General features: G+C 36.4%; 1 protein-coding gene across 9 annotated transcripts in view; it reads left to right on the top strand.

Moving 5' to 3' along the window:
* DMD (dystrophin) overlaps window positions 1-15,800 on the top strand; it is a 1,967,742-nt gene that overhangs the window by 1,536,858 nt on the left and 415,084 nt on the right. The window lies entirely within an intron of this gene.

The raw sequence follows: 15,800 nt of genomic DNA, 5'->3' as shown, positions 1-15,800 counted from the left end.
ATAGGTACAATCCTCGGCTCCACTGTAGTCAGTGAACCATCAACCATCAGTACAGCATAAGTACAGCATCACCCAACCTGTCTGCAGTTATCCCATGCTGTCACTGTTGCCTTCCCGCTCCAGCTACCTGCATCACCCCACTCCATGTGCGATGTGGTGCGTTTAGGGAAGAATAACTTTTGGCAATGGTGGATTTGTAGAGAGGGTCAATTACTTATCTATGTATTGGTAATGGGACATACTGTATGCTGTGTTACTGTGTACAAGCAAGCGGGCAAAAGTACAGGTAGATTACATTCAAGATAATTGCATCTGACATCTTTTAGATAGAATTTTTATTTTGTTGCCATATATATGCATCATCTTATGATATGCTTAATACCTGGAATATATTCCAAATGTATACATAACATAATGAGCCAGATATACTATACTAGCCTAAGGAGAAATAGGCATGTGTAGTGTACCTAGGCCTATTCTCTCTATTGGAGAGAATGTTGACCAAGTATAAGTAGGAGGGTTCACAATTACTAATTTATGATGAAAAGGGTTACTCTGAAGTAACATGTGCCACAAGGGGTTCCTTAGATAGATTCATGTGGTACGTCTGTTTGTTAATTACAACTCAAAATAACATTACCTTTATTAGTACATACAAATTACATATACAAAAGAAGGGGTATATTGAAAACATTTAAATGCATAAGAAAATGCTTGGTATAAGTTTACCAGATTTGTGGGTACATTAAATAAATTTACATTTTTATGTTGTACTTACTACAAATAAACACACAATGGGCCTGATTCATTAAGGAAAGTTAAGCAAAAAATTGAATAAGTTTTCCTACTCAAGTTTTCTGGACAAAACCATGTTACAGTGCAAGGATTGCAAATTAGGTTATTATTTTATACATAAGTTAAATACTGACTGTTTTCTCATGTAGCACACAAATACTTGATAGCTTATTTGGACACTGAAATTTAAAGCTGATCTAGGACATGTCCTACCCCAACTATAAATCTGCCATCACATTTTAAATTTACCTCCCTCTCCAATGCAACATGGTTTTGCCCTACTTACTTACTTACTTTTGCTTAACTTTCCTTAATGAATCAGTCCCACTGTATGTGACATTGGTAAACATTCTCATCACACAAGGGAGCATATAAAAGAAAAGGTTGAGAAAACCTGGTGTAGAGGGATTCACATTTTAAAATATAGCAAGAGGGCTTTGTGGTGACACCATTACATAGCGTTGTTGTAATATTGTACAATGTGAAGACTTCCCATCTACCTAGGGTCACAAACCCACGGTGGATTTACTGCTAGTAAAGAAAAAAAAAGTGTAAATCTACATTACTCATCTATTGGTTAATTGTTCAAACTGACTATAGATTGTAATAGATAATGCTAAGTACATATCTAGAAGATTTGCCGTTAGATGATACATTACTGCTTAAACTGTAATATTTATGAAACATAAAAGAATATATACTGCCAAGAGAATTAACATACTTGAGCAAAACATTGCATACTCTGGCATCTCAAAAAGTGGTCACTGCAAACATCAAACTGTCCGTTCTATCTAAGTGAAGTGAATTAATTTAATTTGTATTTACTAAATGAGATTTCATCAAGACAGAATAGGTGTACACATAGCAGGAATATTCCTGGCTGTGTGGCACTTTTAACAATTATTTTCTCATTATCACCAATCTTAGTACTAGCAGTTTATTATATTTTTATTCTAAATAATAAAGTTTGCACATTTATTCCATGCAGCCATTATTTCCTGGTTCCATGGTTCATCTCACAGTTCCGGCTGAAAACCAGAGCAGTGTGACACTGTGGAGGGGGATGTGAGTGGGAGGACCAATGAAAAATCCCAGTTACGGACACTTCAGCTTCTGATTGGTCCGCCCACTCACACACCTCCACTTCCACAACCATTTTAAAGAGATGAACAAAAATGTTCACTACTTAAGATGATAAAGCAGGTTGTATTTAACACACTTGGAATTCTAATATTTAACAGTATTCTTCAAAAAATATTTTAAAAATTAACTATTTGAAACTTACAGCACTCTACAATCTATCAAATTTGGAAGCTTAATATCACTTATAAAGCTTTGGTAAGATTGTGCTTTGCCACATCATAATAATTTTCATTTATCTATATTATATATATGATTTATTTATGAGCAGTTGCAATTAAAACAATTAGTGCTTCTAAATTCACATACATGTGTGTATATGTGTATATATATATATATATATATATATATATATATACACAAGTTAACCCATGCATGATACTCATGAATTCTAGTCAAATCAAGCTACTTAAGGTGTTAAAAAGGTTCTTGTCATGCATTTGGGCCATAGCCCAGGCCTCAACCACCCCCCATTGTCACCCCCGGCAACCACCAACCACTCCCAACTGTCACTTCTCCTTCAAGAAATATATATATATATATATTTTTTTAAATCTTTATAAACACTTTTAACAATTAACAAATTGAATTAACAAATTAAAAACATCTTAGTATACCAAATTTCAGCCCTTTCTGATTTTTTTTTTCCACACACACTAAGAATTTAGTAGGTCAGTGTATAACTCTGCCCAGCAGGTGGCGCTGCAGCTTGGTTTTATTTTTTCCACACACAGACAGACTAACACACGCCACTAGACATTTATATATGAGATATATATATATATATATATATATATATATGTATATACTATATATTAATTTTCACACTATTTTTTCTTCTTTATATATGCATTTTTCAATATTATATTTTTTCAATCTTTTTATCATATATTAGTGCATTTCAGAGCACTGATTTAATGATTTATAGCAATTACTCAGGGCTGCCTCATAACCTTATAGGGTGACTTTTTGTCAGTTTCCAATGTGGGATACAATTATACTAAGTGATTACATGGCCCCAAATTAGGTCAACCTCATCATCACTTAATATATTTTATAGTAATAAATTGGCATTGCTTGTTTTATGCATTTTTGCACATAAAATTCAATCCTATTTGTCATTTTTTTGTAGTTTTTTTTAATCATTTTTTGGGCACATATAACTGAGTGCACTGCCATTTTCTTGTAAAACAAATTCTAGGAGTCCTCCTGGCATGTGAAGTGATAGGATACATATCCTTGTAACCTTGGCGAATGACTTTAGCTCCCTTTATCGGACCAATTCCTGGTAGAGCACTGAGTACAAATTATTAGAAAATGCACTCCTGGGCAGTATAACACCCACCTATAGTGTGTAGCCCTGAGCATCAATCTGTGTCCATGGTCCATCTGGGAGTTGTTAAAACTGCTGTAAGTTCCTTCCAGTAACTCAGCTCAGGGCAAGAAACCGTGGATAGATATTAAACCACCCATCAGTCAATATCCTAAGATTACAGATAATTATGTTATTTATATACTTCATGTGTGTTGGTGTAGATTCAGCAGTGTGTTATATTGTTATATACAATATATATATATATATATATATATATATATATATATATATATATATATATATATATATATATGTATATATATATATATATATATATATATGTATATATATATATGTATATATATATATATATATATGTATATATATATATGTATATATACATATATATATATATATATATATATATATATATATATATATATGTATATATACATATATATATATATATATATATATATATATGTATATATACATATATATATATATATATATATATGTATATATACATATATATATATATATATATATATATATATATATATCGCGCTACATGTTAAAGTTAAATAAAGTCACATGTTTAGCAGAGTATAGATAACATTAGATACTGTTTAGGAAACTTTGTCTGTACAGAGGGCTGTATATCAAGTGCAAGAATAATGGTGAGGTGGGTTGTCTCTTTGTGCATAAAAGGAAAAGTCTCCTACTATAAATAGAGGATTGACTACTATTCGTTCCCGCATTGATTCAAAATATAATTGTTCCAGACAACTACTTAGTATGCTTTGACATCTATATAAGAACTTTTTAAAAAAAATTGTATCTGAATTCTAGCTGTCTGCGTTAAAGTCTACAATCAATATGAATTAAGCTGTCCCACTTCTATTTATAAGTCCTTTATTAAATTCTGTTAGTCTCCCATGACTCGTACAAGCTGAATTAGGTAGAATTTCAATTTCCTTTTACATCATGGAAACATCAGACTAGAATATTAAACTTAAAACATATGTTTTACTACACAGAACTTTGATGAGTTAAAAGGAGTCATTTGGAAATGGTTAATTTGTTTATGGTCACCCCTCACCTGAGTTGATGGTGATAATCTTTATGTACCAAACTAACTGTTCCATCAATCAAGTATAAAATGAGCAAGTACACATTTGAGCATTGTCTATGAATATTAATTTGCCTATGTGCTTATCCAGGCACTTGAAGCAGTAAAGTCAACAAAGATTTCATAGCAAAATATTATCAGAAATTATTTTAATTTCTGTTACTTATTATAGAAGATCAACTTTTTATAATCCCTTTATGAAAACTTACACTTGTGTTTCTATGTGTAATGCATGCTCGTATTCCATGTCTACTGACACAGGTTTACAGCTACTGTCTTCAATTACAGGGAAACATAGCATGTGCTGGAAAGAACAGTTCCTCACTGGTGACTTTACATCTTAGGGGCTGATGTTTAGTTAGGAACAAAGAAAAGAAGAGGAGCAAATTTGCACCTGAACAAACCATGTTACAATGCAAGGGATAATTTGACTTATTTTTGTGCACACAATGAAAATACTGGCTGCTTTTCCATGTAGCATACAAATACTTAATAGCTTTATTTTTACACTGAAATTAAAGTTGATCTATTACATGCTGTATCCCAACTATAAATTTGTCACCGCAGTTTAAATTTACCTCCCCCTCTAATGCAGGATGGTTTTGCCAAAGTGCACATTTGCTCCTTTTCTTTGCTTTGCTCCTAATTCAAAATCAGGCCTGTAGTGTTTATATGTCACTTTCTGAAATTGTATGTAGTTAAACATATGAGGGTGAAAACTAATGCAAAACAAGTATTTATTGGTATTAGTACAGGAAGGACTCACTCTTGTGAGAAGAACATCAGATTGTTTATATAAAGACGTATCATGGGCCACCCTAATGGGTTATAAATATTTCTTCATAAGCCATATCTGGTCACCATGAAGTTTTAATGCCTATATTATTCAAACTCCCTAGACAACATATATAATAAATACCTGGTCATCAGTTATCAGGGAGGATAATATAAAGTTTAGTATAAAGCTGACATTTTTTTAAATCAAAGTCATAAATCTTTCAACATCAAGGTTACCTTAGATCTTATAATGAATGTCACATAATAATAAATGTAATACTGTACATCAGTGTTATGCAGAGTAATAAGCATGTACTTAGTTATCATACGGCCGCTCCTGGAGGACTACGACGGGCAGTGGTTTGTTGGTTAATAAGAGTCCACATCATTGTTTAAAATAATTTAAAATCTTTGAGGTGATAGAAACATTTACATACATATTTGCAAATAGTACAGTATTTATTTTCATATTTCAATAACTTGTGTAATTGCTTTAGTTGGATTTTATGTGCTAACAGAACAGCCTAGCACAATTGCTTTCCTGTTCTACAAATCTATCTGTGGCAGCGCCCTTTCAATACGATTTTTCAGTACCTTACAGTGTCCCCAAGGTATCTGCTATAAGAATATGTCTATGTTCTATAATTTGTCAGATATATGCTAGAGAATGTCCCGATTAAAGTTAAAAACTCATCTCTACCCTAGCACATTGTTATTATTCATCTGATATATCAGACCTCAATTACCTATTTCAAAGACAGTATATTTGCTTGCAGTGGGTAGGGAAAAGTGTGAAAGGCTGAAAAATGTATTTTTCTCTAGTCTAATATTGAAAGAATGTGTAGAAAAAAATAGTATAAAATTTTTCGTGTGCACTCTGATGAATTCACAACACGTTGAAACCTATTTTCAGAAGATAAAGTAGAGAGATAGTGGAACTTATGGGAATTCCCTATCTAGTCTGTGGAGGTGTGCCTCTCTGTTCAATATAAATGGTTTCTGCTTTGTAGTTTCTGTAAGCACTTTCTGTTCAGATTATATACTCAGAATGGAATCTTTGTGACCTTACTGTGCTAATAATTTTGCTGTGTAAAACTATATTATTCATAATCTGGTTTGCGTTTAGTGAAATTAAATATTTTTAAATTATAATAGCAATAATTTTATGAATTAAATTTTATTTATTTACTATCCTGCTGCCTAACAAGCACCTGGGTTTATCGAATGTTTAATTATAAACATCATGTATTAAAACCCTTTATTTTCAAACACATAACACTAAAGTCATTGTTGGCAATGTAATAATTTTTTGTTCCCATCAGTAACGTAGCTGAAAGTCTCTGGGTCCCAAAGCTAAATCTGAGCCAAGGTCCCCATGACCTCCATACTCTTAGTAACACCTATCACAAACACAAGCTCTACACATATCATAACAACCTTTCAATTTATAAATCATCTGATAACTTCTACATAGGCCATGCTGATACTCCCAAGGTCATAGGAAAAGAATGAGGAGCAGTAAGAAATAAACAATCATAAAGGAGCTACAAATTGGCCCCCAGGGGCTCTGGACCTAGTGTCGTTTGCTACTGCTCCAATCCTTATTGCTACACTACTGGTGCACAAGTATCTCATCATATATTCCCAGTTACAACTACATTACAACTCCCTCCCGTCCGTTTTTCAGCGGAGATGCATTGCGCAAGGCTCCTAGGAGACCTCACGCTGAATTGAGTTCCCTCCTTTGGCTGATTAGTCTAGCTGGTGAAAAGACATGGCTAATCATGCACTGACTTTTTACATTCACCAAGTGAATACACTGACGCACATTTACAGAGCTGTTGGTTGTTCCTATTTTAGACCTCTTTAGCCAAAGAGATGTAGTTGTAAAGGAGATTTTTGACGTATCCACAAACAGTCGCTCGACAGATTATATATTTGGTGCAAAATGTGCCTATCACTATAATGTACATGACAGTGTCTGAAGGGTTTGTTTGCAATCGTCACAAAATTGTCTCACTGCGGTTGCAATTTATCTAAGCATTGTCTGCAATCAGGAACAATTGTGTGTGAAGAGGTCATAGAGTAGAGACATAACATTTAAGAAAAAGGAAATATTTCTTGAATGACATTATAAGTTCAGAGATAACGTAATACAGCCAGATACCCTCAATTTTACTCCATGGACAGAGTGTAGTTGCAGTGTCAATCTATATAATAAAAGGAAAGAACAGTTTACTGACAAAAGGTGACACCTCTGTAAATCTGCCCAATAGCGCTCACTTTTTGGCACCAGAAGTAAGGGGCAGAATGCCTGCATGTCACCCTTTGAGAAACACACAGGGCTCACAGATTGCCTTTTGCCTGCATTGACCTAGTTAATTTATTAAAGTGGTGTCAGTGCTATGTGCAGGAGAAACTAGCTAGATGTACAGTGCTATGCCAAAGTTTGGTTACCTCAGCATGTTTTACTGAGTCTGTGAATAGAAGTTAACATAACATCTGCAGTGTACAAACTTAATTACATAACTCTGAATAATCACTATTAATTTGCTGAATCTAGCAGTAGAAATTAAAAATAAATAGTGAATGTGACATGTGCAGGACACTCTGTCAGTCAGGACTTAGGGGCCTATTTACTAATAACCACATCCCCCCTCATTAAGTATCACGCCTTAGCGCAATGATAAGGGACATTTATTGAAAAATCATGCTGGGACAGTGCATTTGATAGGAGGCTGTGCAGACGAAGACTCTCCTTCCCTATCAATATTGGGTTCTGACCTATTCATAAGCCATTTCCTTATGGTTTGTGGCTTAATAAATGAACCCCTTAGTAACACCACCTCTGGCAGAAATCACAACTTCCAAACTTTTCTTACAGCCAGTCAAGAATCTTTCTATGCTTGCCTCAGTATTTTCCTACTCTACCTTGCAGAACTCTTCTAGTTCAGAAATATTCTCAGGTCCTCTTGTATGCACTGCATGTCTGAGATCTCCCCACAGGTTTTTAATAATGTTGAAGTCTAAATACTTTGAAGGCCATTCCAAAACCTTTATGTTTCATTAATGTAAGTTCTTCCTGGTAGATTTTGAGGTATGTTTTGGATCGTTTTCTCGTTAAAATATCCAACCTTTTAGTTTCAATTTCTTTACTGACTGGAACATTAATTTCTATGATTTCTTGGTATTTAGTTGAATCCATTCTTTCTTACATCAAAACAATATTTCCTGTGCTACTGATTGCTACACAACCTCAAAGCATGGTAGAGCCACCTCAAATACTTAGTGGGATTTTTTTTCCAAATGCTTCACCTGTTTTTCAAATGAATCTAAAAGTCCTATCTCTGGTGATAACATTGGCTATACATCAAAGGGTCACCACTGTTTAGATACTGTGGGGTAAATGTATCAATGCACAGTTTTGTCAAATCGAGATTTTCATTGATTTTGCCTGCAGGGTTTAAAATGGAAATTTAATTAAAGGCAAAATCCAGTATGCAGGGTTGGTAAATATATATTTACCAACTCCACACGCCGAGTATTTCCTTTAAAAGAAAATGCGTAAAGCATAATATATTTTCTAATGTGGTTTGATTAAACTGATTTTCAGTGGTTTTTCCAGTGGTTGCAAAAAAAAAGGATTTACTAATGGCCAAATTGCTAGAAAACCGCTTGAAAGCCACAGTTTAGCAAAGCATCACAGTTCAAATCGCCATCATGATTTTTAACATATTAAAAATACAAACTGACAGATTTACTAAGCTGCAGTTAGACAATGTGCTGAAAATAAACACCAGAAATACAGCCAGAATAAAAGAGGTGTTTGACCTATCTTGCTATTCAGGACATAAGAGCAGGCACTATTAATTTAATGGGGCAACCATTATTTATTGATTATGTGGAGAATATTAATGTGTATTTAACTTATGGGGGCACATTTTATTTTCTGTTATATTAAGGGGCAATATTATTGCATTATTATATCATGGGGCAATATGAATAAATAATTATATTAAGGGTCGATAATATTTGATTGCTAATGGGGGAAATAATTATTTATGATGGGGACAACCAGTGGCGAATCAGAGCAGCCGGGCAGCACATTGTCACTGCCGAGCGGACCTGCAGATATTGTGCAGCCGCCGGCAGCCTTGAAGTCAAAAAGGGGTCGGGGCCTAAATCGACCCCCCCCCCCCTAAATCGCCCCGGGTAGGATACTTTTCTAGATCCGCCCCTGGGGACAACACATATTATTTCATGATGGGGATACCATTTATACAGCACACAATGGCATTGCAAGTGCCAGCAGGTACTTGCGCTAATGTGAATATTGGCACTCGTAATACCACATGTAGCTTCTTTTGGGAAAATGCACCCACTTTTACAGATAGGCTCATGGATCGTTAGACCAAGATCCAGGTGTCTGTGGGGGCTGAAGACTTTGCACTCTAAGATGAAAATAGGTGTGCAGGTCAGAGGAATGCCTTGTGAATGACAGATTAGGGATGAGTGTATTAGGATACTACTACCAGTATTAGGATACTACTTTTACACCCACATGCAAAAAATAAATTTTATTTAAATGAGATAAAAGTGTTGTTCCCTGTTTTTCACCCAATAAATGGACTTTGGTGATTGGGCCTTGTCTTGTTATTTCAAAGAGATACCTCACAGGTTCACGTTTATGGAAGGCTGTATTTCTAGGTGCTCTTTGACCACTTATAAAACAATTGATATATAAAGATAGTCCTGATGTCCCTGTCTAATGATTAATTTAAGTAAGAACCTAAACTGAGCATTTCAGAAAAACATGTAATTAATGAAGGGGTTGGTCCTAAAATAGATTGGAAGGTCATCACACATTCCACAATGCACAGGTGGTTTATTGGCACATCCCACTATATAGGGGAAGCTACAGTGACTGGAAGTAGGAGCATGAAGTAGCGCAAGTCTACATTTTTTGTGCACTTTATAAATGGTCCTTAGTGTTATAAGAAACCCAGTTTATGCTTTATTTTGCACCACATGCTGCAATTTTGGTCACTTTTACCTTGACCCACTTTCAATTTGGAGTGGGCAGTGTAGTTTAGATATATTGGTCATATGGATTACTGATTCCTAATGCTCTAATGCAGAAAGCGATTATAACTGGACAAACAAATGTAATATAATAATACAGATGTTCAAAATTAAAAATTTGTGATACCTTAGTAAATTAATAAGCAACAGCTAAAGCTGGGTACACAGCTATGTAATTATTGTGCAGATCACACGATTCATGACCATTTGTTCAGATAGTGCAAGAGTCTGTACAATCCCACAATCATGTTTTATCTTACCAAAAGTCATCGCGTCTGTTGATTTGCTTTTGTAAACTTCCTAAAAATCCCCATCAATGAAGGAACAATGTTGGTCAAATGTGGAAGTGGGTACACACTCACTACCAGCAGAGTGTACAGAGTCACATGCTTTTCAGCAGATGGTTATGAGAGATGCAGATCACAGATGTTGAGGTAAATCATGTAGGTATATACACATGAGTCGGCATGCTTAAGTCACTGGTGAAATCATTACTGAATTTGCAAACTGATGTAAGATTGCATATGTGTGTACCCAGATTTACACATATATAGAACGCACATACAAAATTGCAACACTAAAAGCTATATTGCATTACCATGAATTGCATTGGGGATGGTTATAAATAGCACACAGGCACAGCAAGGTCAGCACAGCAGCAGGTTTATTTCATGAAGAGCAAAAACACAATGATGATGAATTAGTCTTATATTAGTTTAAACAATCATGCATTAATTGTTTTTGGAAATGCAAGTACAGCATAACATGAGAAGAACTATTATGACACATGAGATAAAAGTCAATCACTCTACTCCACCAGTGGGAGAGCAGGTTGGAACCTGTTTTTGATTGATGTCTGTGATATTGAAAGTAACCCATTTGGTTTATCTTTGGATGTTTAACAAACTGCTTGGTCCTTTGCAAGCTTGCCAAACAACAGAAGGACTGGTGTGTTTCCCCTATCTCCTAGAAGATTGATCACGTTTTGTTTTGTAAGCGGAATAATACACCATATTTAAACTCTGCAGCCTTTTATGGTGAACCTCAAGAGGTTTTAAACCGGGCACAGTACATTATTACTAATAATAAATTGCCAGTGTAAGTAACCCCTAAAAAATGTATTTGGGAAGAACAGACTTCTCTGGTGTCTCTGTTTGTAGGGAGTCTTTGATAAATGCCGTCAGCCATTACATTGTGGGATGCTGGTCTGTAGGAGATGACAACGTTGTAAGAATAATCTTTATCTAGTTTGTTGAAGAGAAAGTCTTTTAGTAAATCTGACTTCAACTTACAGTGTTGGGAAAAAAAATTCTACTTAGCTGCAGCTACCAAGAGATGTTCCCATTCTCTGAATGCTGCTATGATGACCAAAATTTCCATGTTCCCTACACCAATGTTCTTCTCTGGAGAACTTTTTCAATGACAATAGCAAATACATGGATGTAATAACATAGTTTATCTTATTCGTTATGACAACATTGCCAGAACCAGAGATACCTGTTTTAGTAATAGATGGAAGTTCCACATTGTGATTGATTGGGATAGGACCAGAAATAAACCTTCATTTTAAAAAAGACCAGAGTGTCTCTTCTTCTGCAGAGCAGGAAAAGGATGTTTCCTTCTTTGCCAGCTGGGTAATCAGAGCAGTAATACAAGTAAAGTTTCCAATGAATCACTTATAGAAATTGGCACAACCTATAAATCCCTGTACATCTTTGACATTCTTTACAGTTGGTAACTCCACAACCCATAGCCTAGTGGCTATTAACAGCAGAGTTCTGTTTACCCACATATGCTGTCCATCTTATACTTGTGAGTGAATAATATGTGATTTTCATTTTTATAATAAATGTGACATTATATTGACACTCTTCTCTCTAATTTCATTTGAGATTTTCTTCATACACTGAATAGATGGTGGAATTCGGCATTGATTGCCGCTGCAGGGAGGTTAAATTATTGGACTGGATTTTGGGAGTAGTCAAGAATCTATGAGTCACGATACTAATTAGCCCACATACCCCTCTTAGTTAGTACTTATGTTTAGTCTCTAACCCCTATTATTTCTTTCTCTATCTGTATACGTGCAAGTGAATGTGAAAATACGTTTTTTGTTTTATCTTTGGATAATTACCTTTCTAAGGGAGACATTATAAACCTCGCAGACATTAGATGTTCACTGACCCCCGTGTTTTGGTTTTGGATCTGGATTAACTTTGTGTTTTGGTTTCAGTTTTGGCAAAACCGCCCTTGCGTGTTTTGGTTTTGGATCCCTATTTTTTTTCTAAAATCCCTATTTTTTCCAGTCAATTTTTGTCAAGTGACAAGAACACTGCTACCCCTCCTGTTTCTGTATGAGCAATGGCACTGAGCAATGTCACTGGAGACTGGAGAGTGACAAGAACACTGCTACCCCTGTTTCTGTATAAGCAATGGCACTGAGCAATATCACTGGAGAATGGAGAGTGACAAGAACACTGCTACCACTGTTTCTGTGTGAGCAATGGCGCTGGATCTCTTAGGGAGGGAGGTACTTATGGAATCCAAAACCAGCGAGATCCGACAACGCAGCAATGGCACTTTGCAAAAGTACCGAGCCGGCTCGCGAGCCTACTTGGATCCCCTAAGTTCGGGTGGATTCGGTTTTCAGAAAACCGAGCCCGAGCATCTCTAGCAGACAGACTATGCTTTTATGTGTGAAATTGTGTCTACTTGACTGCTGACCATATTTCAAGGTGCACGCCAGTTTCATGGTCTTTGGAAACACCCCTGTAAAATGTGTGTATATTTTTCTGCCTAAATTTTTTTTGCCAGAAAAGCACATGGTGGAAACAGTAATTACATCAAGTTTATCACCACTGTAGGACCATCCCCTTTATTCATTTAATTTTTTTTTTCCTTCTCCTTACATACTGATCTTTTAACAATGATTGGACATTGGGACTTTATTTATGATGTGTTACTATTTATTGCAATGGTCAAAGTGTGCCTAGAAATGTATTTCCCCTGCAGAATTGTAACTGGCAGGTTATAAATGCATCCTATTATAAGTAGGGATGAGCGCGCTCGGATTTCTGAAATCCGAGCCCACCCGAACGTTGCGGATCCGAGTCGGATCCGAGACAGATCCGGGTATTGGCGCCAAATTCAAAAGTGAAACTGAGGCTCTGACTCATAATCCCGTTGTCGGATCTCGCGATACTCGGATCCTATAAATTCCCCGCTAGTCGCCGCCATCTTCACTCGGGCATTGATCAGGGTAGAGGGAGGGTGTGTTAGGTGGTCCTCTGTGCTGTTTAGTTCTGTGCTGTTTAGTTCTGTGCTGTTTAGTTCTGTGCTGTTTAGTGCTGTGCTGTTTAGTGCTGTGCTGTGCTGTGCTGTGCTGTGCTGTGTTCTGCAGTATCAGTCCAGTGGTGCTGTGTGCTGTGCTCTGTCCTTCTGAGGTCAGTGGTGCTGCTGGGTCCTGTGCTGTGTCCTGTTCAGTCCAGTGGTGCTGTGTCCTGTGCTCTGTGCTTCTAAGGGCATAGTTATTTCCCCAATATTCCCCTGTGTTTAAAAAAATAAAAAAAAGTTTTTTTTATAAAATACCAAAAACTACTTTAATATTTTTTAATTACCACAAAATTTTCACAACCAATCCTGCAGTATAAGCCCATTGGTACTGCAATATTACCAAGTTCACACATTCAGCAGTAAAAGTCCAGTGGTACTGCAATATTACAAAGTTTACACATTCTGCAGTATCAGTCCAGTGGTGCTGTGTCCTGTGCTCTGTCCTGCTGAGTTCCGTAGTGCTGCTGGGTCCTGTGCCGTGTCCTGTTCAGTCCAGTGGTGCTGTGTCCTGTGCTCTGTGCTTCTAAGGGCATAGTTATTTCCCCATTATTCCCAAGTTTGTAAAAAATAAAAAAAAAGTAAAAAAAAATAAAAAATTTAAAAAAAAAAAAAATATATAATAATTATAACCAAATTTGCAAAACCAATCCAGCATTATAAGTCCATTGGTACTGCAATATTACCAAGTTCACACATTCAGCAGTAAAAGTCCAGTGGTACTGCAATATTACAAAGTTTACACATTCTGCAGTATCAGTCCAGTGGTGCTGTGTCCTGTGCTCTGTCCTGCTGAGTTCCGTAGTGCTGCTGGGTCCTGTGCCGTGTCCTGTTCAGTCCAGTGGTGCTGTGTCCTGTGCTCTGTGCTTCTAAGGGCATAGTTATTTCCCCATTATTCCCAAGTTTGTAAAAAATAAACAAAAAGTAAAAAAAAATAAAAAATTTAAAAAAAAAAAAAAATATATAATAATTATAACCAAATTTGCAAAACCAATCCAGCATTATAAGTCCATTGGTACTGCAATATTACCAAGTTCACACATTCAGCAGTAAAAGTCCAGTGGTACTGCAATATTACAAAGTTTACACATTCTGCAGTATCAGTCCAGTGGTGCTGTGTCCTGTGCTCTGTCCTGCTGAGTTCCGTAGTGCTGCTGGGTCCTGTGCCGTGTCCTGTTCAGTCCAGTGGTGCTGTGTCCTGTGCTCTGTGCTTCTAAGGGCATAGTTATTTCCCCATTATTCCCAAGTTTGTAAAAAATAAAAAAAAAGTAAAAAAAAATAAAAAATTAAAAAAAAAATAAAAATATATAATAATTATAACCAAATTTGCAAAACCAATCCAGCAGTATAAGTCCATTGGTACTGCAATATTACCAAGTTCACACATTCTGCAGTATCTTGTGCTACATATAATGGAGACCAAAAATTTGGAGGATAAAGTAGGGAAAGATCAAGACCCACTTCCTCCTAATGCTGAAGCTGCTGCCACTAGTCATGACATAGACGATGAAATGCCATCAACGTCGTCTTCCAAGCCCGATGCCCAATCTCGTAGTACCGGGCATGTAAAATCCAAAAAGCCCAAGTTAAGAAAAAGTAGCAAAAAGAGAAACTTAAAATCATCTGAGGAGAAACGTAAAGTTGCCAATATGCCATTTACGACACGGAGTGGCAAGGAACGGCTTAGGCCCTGGCCCGTGTTCATGACTAGTGGTTCAGCTTCACCCACGGATCTTAGCCCTCCTCCTCCTCCCCCCCCCTACAAAAAATTGAAGAGAGTTATGCTGTCAGCAACAAAACAGCAAACAACTCTGCCTTCTAAAGAGAAATTATCACAAATCCCCAAGGCGAGTCCAAGGGTGTTGGTGGTTGTCAAGCCTGACCTTCCCATCACTGTACGGGAAGAGGTGGCTCGGGAGGAGGCTATTGATGATGTAGCTGGCGCTGTGGAGGAACTTGATGATGAGGATGGTGATGTGGTTATTGTAAATGAGGCACCAGGGGGGGAAACAGCTGATGTCCATGGGATGAAAAAGCCCATCGTCATGCCTGGTCAGAAGACCAAAAAATGCACCTCTTCGGTCTGGAGTTATTTTTATCCAAATCCAGACAACCAATGTATGGCAATATGTAGCTTATGTAAAGCTCAAATAAGCAGGGGTAAGGATCTTGCCCACCTAGGAACATCCTCCCTTATACGTCACCTGAATAACCTTCATAGTTCAGTGG

This window comes from Mixophyes fleayi, chromosome 2, assembly GCF_038048845.1.
Source record: "Mixophyes fleayi isolate aMixFle1 chromosome 2, aMixFle1.hap1, whole genome shotgun sequence".
In the NCBI taxonomy this organism is placed as follows: Eukaryota; Metazoa; Chordata; class Amphibia; order Anura; family Limnodynastidae; genus Mixophyes; species Mixophyes fleayi.
The sequence above is the reverse complement of the archived record's forward strand: the minus strand, read 5'-3'. Positions and strand labels throughout refer to the sequence as shown.